This window comes from Carcharhinus amblyrhynchos, chromosome 2 (genome assembly GCF_965287045.1).
Source record: "Carcharhinus amblyrhynchos chromosome 2, sCarAmb.v2.hapA, whole genome shotgun sequence".
In the NCBI taxonomy this organism is placed as follows: domain Eukaryota; kingdom Metazoa; phylum Chordata; class Chondrichthyes; order Carcharhiniformes; family Carcharhinidae; genus Carcharhinus; species Carcharhinus amblyrhynchos.
The window spans coordinates 143,443,154-143,452,144 of record NC_137325.1 but is presented as its reverse complement, the minus strand read 5'-3'; the positions used below and the strand labels follow the sequence as shown (position 1 = coordinate 143,452,144).

The window sequence follows — 8,991 nt, the reverse complement described above, 5'->3', positions numbered from 1 at the left end:
AACTTGGGTGGGGGGGAGGGGGGGTAAAGTAGACTCGATGGGCCGAATGGATGACTGGTTTCTGTGTGTGTGTGTGTGTGTTTTTGGGATTATTAAACCAGGTTCCCCAGGGTTTGGGGGGGGGGGGGGTGGGGATGATGGAGGGAGAGGAAGGAAGGATGTTTGAGGGACTGAGTCATCAAGGTGTTTGTTGGTTTTTATTTGGCTGCTACATTCCCCCGCCCTGTTTGAGTGAGAGAGCAGGTTCGACAGGTGTGGTCACCAAGAGGCTGAGAGCAAGATCACAGGTACTTACTCCCAGAGAGGTGTGCGAGGCAGCAACAGGTAACCTGCAGCACTGTGTGTGTGTGTGTGTCTGTGTGTCTGTGTGTGTGTGTCTCTCTGTGGGTGCACTTTTTGTTTAATTCTCATCCACCACTCCTGGAAAGTATAATCTCAATAACTGGGGCCTGTACACCATTTCTAACTGCGGGCGGTGCTGCTGTCTCGGAGTTGGGTTGGAGGGTGTGGGGAGACAGAGTGGGAGAGGAGAAGGTGGGGCGGGGGGGGTTTGTGTTGGGGGGGGGGTGCCCTGGTACCGGGTGGGGGAGAGGGTGAGGGTGATTCGGATTGACCTGAGTGAGGGATTTGACTTTGCTGGAGCCGAATTGGGAACGGGTGGGGCACGGAACCAGTCTCAGAGCTGGATTTAATTCTCTGCGGAGAGAGAGAGAGAGATGCAGTGAGAGTTTGGAGCTGTGAGTGTGTGTGTCTGTCTGTCTTTGAGTGTGTGTGTGAATGTGTGCGTGTATCTCTATGTCTGTCTGTCTTTGAGTGTGTGTGTGTATTTGTGTGTGTGTCTGTCTTTGAGTGTGTGTGTGTGTGTGTGTGTATTTGTGTGTGTGTCAGTCTTTGAGTGTGTGTGTGTGTATTTGTGTGTGTGTCTGTCTTTGAGTGTGTGTGTGTGTATTTGTGTGTGTGTCTGTCTTTGAGTGTGTGTGTGTATTTGTGTGTGTCTGTCTTTGAGTGTGTGTGTATTTGTGTGTGTGTCTGTCTTTGAGTGTGTGTGTGTGTATTTGTGTGTGTGTCTGTCTTTTGAGTGTGTGTGTGTGTCTGTCTTTTGAGTGTGTGTGTGTGTGTCTGTCTTTGAGTGTGTGTGTGTGTGTGTGTGTCTGTCTTTGAGTGTGTGTGTGTCTGTCTTTGAGTGTGTGTGTGTATTTGTGTGTGTGTCTGTCTTTTGAGTGTGTGTGTGTGTGTCTGTCTTTTGAGTGTGTGTGTGTGTGTCTGTCTTTTGAGTGTGTGTGTGTGTGTCTGTCTTTGAGTGTGTGTGTGTGTGTCTGTCTTTGAGTGTGTGTGTGTGTGTGTGTGTCTGTCTTTGAGTGTGTGTGTGTCTGTCTTTGAGTGTGTGTGTGTATTTGTGTGTGTGTCTGTCTTTTGAGTGTGTGTGTGTGTGTCTGTCTTTTGAGTGTGTGTGTGTGTGTCTGTCTTTTGAGTGTGTGTGTGTCTGTGTGATAGGGTGTGGGTGGGTTGGGGGGGGCGGGGGGGAACGCGAGTGTGAGGGGGGCCAGGATCCAAAGACGAGACGACGCGATAATTTTGTTAAAAGGGAGAGCCGGAGGCGACAGGCCACTTGTTCCTGTACAAAGGGCTGTGGAAATCAGAAACTGTCTCCCTCGCCCCCTCCACTTCCTCCTCCCCTTGCGCTGTGGGCACCTGGGGGAGGGGAGCAGCTATTTGTCGCTGGGTGAAGGCACAATGGAGGGCAGGTGAACTGAGGACGGTTTCAGTGCGAGCCTGGTCGAGTAGAGGGGTAGGCTCGAGGGGCTGAATGGCCCCCTCCTGATCCCAGAGTGTGTGAGGCAGGGGGGAGGTTTATACCAGATGCTCTTCTAATCATTTTTACGTGAGTATTTACTGTCTGTCCCTTCCTATCAGAGGGCATTTGAATGCTGTGGGTCTGGAGTCACGTGTAGGCCAGACCAGGTCAGGACAACAGATTTCCTTCCCAAAGGGACATTAGTGAACCGGATGGGGTTTTTCCCACAATGGTTTCATGGTCATCAGTAGATTCTTAATCCCAGATTTTTATTAAATTCAAATTCCACCATCTGCCGTGGTGGGATTCGAACCCGGGTCCCTGGAGCATTCCCCGTGGGTCTCTGGACAGTGACAGTGACACTGCGCCACTGCCTCCCTAATACATTTTACATTTAAGAGCCTGATTCCGCTCGGTGAGACAGAGGGGCAGGAAATTCCGGGCCAAGCCCGTCCCCGATTGCGGTTTCCCTCCTCCTCGAGGGATCCTTTTCACCTCGAGTGAATTCCGGTTTCCCCGTCCCATGGACCCGTGCTGGAACTCCGAGGTGAGGGTTGGGGGGGGGAGTGGGTGGTGGTTTGGGTGGCGGAAGGCCCTGCATTTACGTAGCGCCCCTCGGCAACACTTTACAGCCCGACGGAATACGTTTGAGGCGGAGTCGCTGTTGTGATGCAGGAAACGCGGCGGCCAGTCCACGCACAGCAAGATCCCACAAACATCAAGCGGGCAGTGGGGAGCTCAAGCTGGATTTTCCGACCCTGGATCGAGCAAGCCCGCAAAATCCCGCCCAACAAGACCAGCTCCCGTCCCGCGAAACACCAGTGAGCGTTCAGGCACGCGGAGAGAGTGGAGAAACTGGGGTGGGGGAGGTGAAGGGGGAAAATACAACAGAGGTGCTTAAATGGATGGGGGGGGGGACGTGATCGGGCGAATAGAGAGGGGCTGTCCCCACACACAGGAGGGCCCAGATCAAAGGTCAAAGGAATCAGAGGGGCGAGCGACCCGCACAAACCTCCTCCCACCTTTGTTCACCGCCGCCCCACCCGCACGGAACCCTGTGCAAAGCAAGATCCCACAATCCAAAAGGAGAGAATTTTGACCTCGTTCGATTTTGATTTGATCTGATTTATTATTATCCAAATGTATTAGCGTACAGTGAAAAGTACTGTTTATTGCGCCGTATACAGACAATGCATACTGTTGATAGAGAAGGAAAGGAGAGAGTGCAGAATGTGGTGCTACAGTCGTAGCTAAGGTACAGAGAAAGATCAACTTAATGCGAGGTAGGTCCGTTCAAAAGCCTAATGGCAGCAGGGAAGAAGCTGTTCTTGAGTCGGTTGGTACGTGACCTCAGACTTTTGTATCTTTTTCCCATTGGAAGAAGGTGGAAGAGAGAATGTCCGGGGTGTGTGGGGTCCTTAATTATGCTGGCTGCTTTTCCGAGGCAGCGGGAAGTGTAGACAGGGTCAATGGATGGGAGGCTGGTTTGAGTGATGGATTGGGCTACATTCACGATCCTTTGTAGTTCCTTGCGGTCTTGGGCAGAGCAGGAGCCCATACCAAGCTGTGATACAACCAGAAAGAATGCTTTCTGTGGGGCATCTGTACAAGTTGGTGAGAGTCATAGCTGATGTGCCAAATTTCCTCAGTCTTCTGACAAAGTAGAGGGGTTGGTGGGCTTTCTTAATTATAGTGTTGGCATGGGGGGGGTGGGGGGTGGTGCCAGGAGAGGTTGTTGGTGATCTGGACACCTAAAAACCTGAAGCTCTCAACCCTTTCATGTTCCCCTCTACACTTCCTGAAATCGATGGTAATCTCCTTCATTTTGTTGACATTGAGAGAGAGATTATTGTTGCCGCACCAGTTCACCAGATGTCACATGTATTATCACATACAGTGAAAAGCATTGTTTCTTGTATGCTATATAGGCAAAACATACCGTTCATTGAAAAGGGAAGGAGAGGGTGCAGAATGCAGTGTTACAGTCATAGCTAGGGTGTAGAGAAAGGTCAACTGGATACAAGGTAGGTCCATTCAAAAAGAATGGGCAGTGATCTGCTTTTAGGTTCAAATATTATCGCAAAAAGTGGAAGTGACTCAGTGAGCTTACATGAGGCTGAAAGGGTGCCAGAAGCTGATTCAATAGAAACTTTGGATATGGACTTAAAACGGGAACTTTGCCAGGCTACAGACAGAAAGCAGAGGGTGAACACAATGAGACGGCGATGTCAGTGTGCCAGCAGGGGAATGTTGGGTTGAATGGCCTCCTGTAACGTGTTGGTGTTTTATGCTGATCAAGCTGGCAGGGTTTCAGAGGTAAGCCCTTGGTGTGGAGGTGGTGGAACGAGATCTGGGCAAGGCCGCTGCAGTGTGCGTGCGTGGGGAGTATTCCTCAGTGTTACTGTGGTGTGGCCTAGAACGGCTTCCACATTGTTTAGAGCGAAGAACCTTAGGATTGGGCTGGGATCCCTCACACGGACCACTGAGCAACGGTCGTCGTGGCGATGTGGCGGGAGCTTGGCTAATTGGTATTGGGGCAGAGATTAAGGAACAGGCCCGACAGAGACCTTGCCTCCCGGGACACAGCCCCAGCCCACCCCTTACCTCCTCTCCTTGATCCAACCAAAGCCAGGCTCCCTTCACCCATGGTGGCACGGTGACACAGTGGTTAGTGCTGCTGCTTCACAGCGCCAGGGGCCCGGGTTCGATTCCAGCCGCGGGTCACTGTCTGTGCAGAGTCTGCATGTTCTCCCCGTGTCTGCGTGGGTTTCCTCTGGATGCTCCAGTTTCCTTCCACAGTCTGAAAAACGTGCTGATTAGGTGCATTGGCCGTGCTAAATTCTCCCTCAGTGTACCCGAACAGGCACTGGAGTGTGGCAACTGAGGGATTTTCACAGTAACTTCATCGCAGTGTTAATGTAAGCCTACTTGTGATACTAAAAACTAAACTTTAAACTTAAATGAAGCTACTTCTCTGAGAATGCTTGCTAGGAACTCCTGCAGAGAGGAGGTTCCCCAGACAGAGAATATTGCAGTGCTGTGTGATGTTGCATATCTATCAGTGTCAGGGTGTATACACCACAGTGAGATTCTGTGCGTGGGTTTGTGTGGGTAAAGGAGCACGGGTCAGTGCATCTGTGCAAGTGTGTGTAATTCTATGCTTAGGACATGACTGTGTGCGCGTCAGTTCTCGATGATTCTGTTATCCAACTGACCTCAGTGTTGTATCTCCGTGGTAACGCTGTCTCCTCAGTGTTGTATCTCCGTGGTAACGCTGTCTCCTCAGTGTTGTATCTCCGTGGTAACGCTGTCTCCTCAGTGTTGTATCTCCGTGGTAACGCTGTCTTCTCAGTGTTGTATCTCCGTGGTAACGCTGTCTCCTCAGTGTTGTATCTCCGTGGTAACGCTGTCTCCTCAGTGTTGTATCTCCGTGGTAACGCTGTCTCCTCAGTGTTGTATCTCCGTGGTAACGCTGTCTCCTCAGTGTTGTATCTCCGTGGTAACGCTGTCTCCTCAGTGTTGTATCTCCGTGGTAACGCTGTCTCCTCAGTGTTGTATCTCCGTGGTAACGCTGTCTCCTCAGTGTTGTATCTCCGTGGTAATGCTGTCTCCTCAGTGTTGTATCTCCGTGGTAACGCTGTCTCCTCAGTGTTGTATCTCCGTGGTAACGCTGTCTCCTCAGTGTTGTATCTCCGTGGTAACGCTGTCTCCTCAGTGTTGTATCTCCGTGGTAACGCTGTCTCCTCAGTGTTGTATCTCCGTGGTAACGCTGTCTCCTCAGTGTTGTATCTCTGTGGTAACGCTGTCTCCTTAGTGTTGTATCTCCGTGGTAACGCTGTCTCCTCAGTGTTGTATCTCCGTGGTAACGCTGACTCCTCAGTGTTGTATCTCCGTGGTAACGCTGACTCCTCAGTGTTGTATCTCCGTGGTAACGCTGTCTCCTCAGTGTTGTATCTCCGTGGTAACGCTGTCTCCTCAGTGTTGTATCTCCGTGGTAACGCTGTCTCCTCAGTGTTGTATCTCCGTGGTAACGCTGTCTCCTCAGTGTTGCTGTATCTCCGTGGTAACGCTGTCTCCTCAATGTTGCTGTATCTCCGTGGTAACGCTGTCTCCTCAGTGTTGCTGTATCTCCGTGGTAACGCTGTCTCCTCAGTGTTGCTGTATCTCCGTGGTAACACTGTTTCCTCAGTGCTGTAGGGGTCATGTTGCCTGACTAGTAATCCTGGCTATTGCTGTGGGGAGGGGGTGGGGTGGGGGGGGGGGGGGGGTTCAATCCTCCCACAGGAGCTGGTGGAGTGTGAATTCAGTTGATACAATCTGAAAAGCTAGTTTCCATAATAGTGACCATGTGAAAACCTGTCTGATTCACGAGTGCCCTGTCGGGGAAGGAATTCTTTCCCAGTCTGGCAGCACAGTGGTTAGCACCACTGCCTCACAGCGCCAGGGGCCCGGGTTCGATTCCCCTTGGGTCACTGTCTGTGTGGAGTTCGTACATTCTCCCCGTGTCTGCGTGGGTTTCCTCCGGGTGCTCCAGTTTCCTCCTGCAGCCCGAAGATGTGTGGGTTAGGTGGATTAGCCACGATAAATTGACTCTTAGCGTGGGGTTACGGGGATAGAGCTTGGGTGGGATTGTTGTTGGGTAAGCCTTGATGGGCCAATTGGCCTCCATCTGCATGGTATGGTTTCTTTGATTCTATGCGACTCCAGACGCTGTTGACTCTTGACATGCCCTCTGCAATGGCTGAGCAAGTCACTCAGTTCAATCCAATGGGTTTACCACATCCCCACTGCTGCCTCACAGAGACACCAATTCTGGCCTCAGGTGCACATTCTCCCCATGTCTACCTGGGTTTCCTCCCACACTCCAAAGGTGTGCCGGTTTGGTGGATTGGCCGTAGCAAATGCATATGGTTATGGGGATAGGGTGGGGCAAAAGGGTAAGATTCTTTGTCAGAGAGTGGGTACAGACTTCATGGGCTGAATGGCCCCCTTCTGCACCGGAGGGATTCTATGATTATGTGATGACAAGTTGATGTGGCTAAAGGTGCTATGTTAATGCAAGTTCTTGTTATCTTAGCTGAGGCCAGCTCACTTTAGTTGATGTTTCTAGTAGGTTTCCCCAGTCACTGGACATGGGGAGAGTCCATCCCATCAACATTGGAACACATGCTGGTTAGGGTGCATTGGCCGTGCTAAATTCTCTCTGTGTCCCTAAACAGACGCTGGAGTGCGGCAACTAGAGGATTTTCACACTAACTCCATTGCAGTGTCAGTGCCAGCCTAAAGTTAAAGCTATTTATTAGTCGCAAGTAAGGCTTACATTAACACTGCAATGAAGTTACTGTGGAATTCCCCTAGTCGCCACACTCTGGCGCTCGTTCGGGTCAATGCACCTAACCAGCACGTCTTTCAGATGCGGGAGGAAACCCACGCAGACACGGGGAGAATGTGCGGAGTCTGCACAGACAGTGACCCAAGCCGGGAATCGAACCCGGGTTCCTGGTGCTGTGAAGTAGCAGTGCTCACCACTGTGCCACCGTGCCATCCACTTGTGACTAATAATAAATATGAGGCAGAGATGCTGGCATTGGACTGGGATGGGCAGGTTAATAAATCTGACAACACCGGGTTAAAGTCCAACAGGTTTATTTGGAATCGCGAGCTTTCGGAGCACTGCTCCTTCATCGGGTGAGTTCCACCCACCTGGGGAAGGAGCAGCGCTGCGAAAGCTCGCGATTCCAAATAAACCTGTTGGACTTTAACCCGGTGTTGTGAGGCTTCTTAATAACAAATACACTTTAAAAACTTTAAGCATAACCTGGACTTCAGAGTGGAGGATCCCACCTGTAAATAACAGCCTTCAGGAAGGTGGGATTAGGAAGGGTACCTGGGTGTCCTCGGGCTTGCATGGACAATACGGGCTGAATGGCCTCCTCTGGCTCTGTAACTTTTCTGTGGTTCAAACCTCATGAAGTAACGTTTGCAGTGATGTGTGTGAGAGAGAGATGAGGGGTGTCTAGAAACTGTTCCTAAATGCCAGGAATGGGGTGGAGCGCAGTGAGTGGAGGAATTAAACAGGGAATTTTTCTCTTAAATGGAGCTCTGCTCCAACAGAGTTAATTGCACAAATCCCTCAGCCTCAGCAAGAAAGCCTTTCGCTTCCTGCTCACCTGCATTCCTCGGATACGTCTGAAACCTCTGACAATCTTCAATCCTCTCGGGGACACATTAACCCGCAGCCGGTCAAAGAACCGAACGGGGTTTGCTATCGCACCAGTCAGGGCTACAAGATGTCCCAAAGCGTTTAACGGTCCGTAACACCCTCCGCACCTCTCCAGGATGATAACCACACAACCCTCCCACTGTATCAGTGACACAAACCTACCCTCCACTAAATAATACAGACCCTCATTCTGAAGTGTTGTCACCGTCGTAAGGCAGCGTGACCCGCAGACCAATTTGCAAGTTCCCACGTAACAAAATCAGCTAGGAGCAAACAAGTGATATTTAGTGGTACAAAAACAGAAAATGCCGGAAGATCTCGGCAGTATCGCTTTGGTTTGATTTGTTATTGTCACATGTACTGGTACACAGTGAGAAAAGTATTGTTTCTTGTGTGCTATACAGACAATGCATACCGTTCGTAGAGTGCGCGGTGGCACAGGGGGTTAGCACTCCTGCCTCTCAGCGCCAGGGACCCGGGTTCGATTCCCGCCTCGGGTCACTATCTGTGTGGAGTCTGCACCTTCTCCCCATATCTGCACAGGTTTTCTCCGGGTGCTCCAGTTTCCTCCCACACTCCAAAGATGTGCGGGTTAGGTGGACTGGCCGTGCTAAACTGCCCCTTAGTGTCAGGGGGATTAACTAGGGTAAATGTATGGGGGTAGGGCCTGGGTGGGATTGTGGACAGTGCAGATTTGATGGGCCAAATGGCCTCCTTCTGCACTGTGTGATTCTATGATACATAGGGGAGAAGGAAAGAAGAGAGTGCAGAATGTAATGTTACAGTCAAAGCTAGGGTGTAGAGAAAGATCAACTTAATACGAGGTAGGTCCATTCAAAAGTCTGACAGCAGCAGGGAAGAAGCTGTTCTTGAGTCGGCTGGTACGTGACCCCAGACTTTTGTATCTTTTTCCCGATGGAAGAAGGTGGAAGAGAGTCTTTCAGGGTTGTGTGGGGTCCTTAATGATGCTGGT

At 50.9% G+C, this 8,991-nt stretch overlaps 1 protein-coding gene across 1 annotated transcript in view; it reads left to right on the top strand.

Annotated features, from left to right (window-relative positions):
- Positions 1 to 239: 239 nt before the first annotated feature.
- The window catches only part of vill (villin-like), a 77,656-nt gene continuing 68,904 nt past the window's right edge, over positions 240 to 8,991 (top strand). The window contains 1 exon segment of the mRNA XM_080213633.1: positions 240 to 324. The gene's annotated coding sequence lies outside the window, so the exon portion shown is untranslated.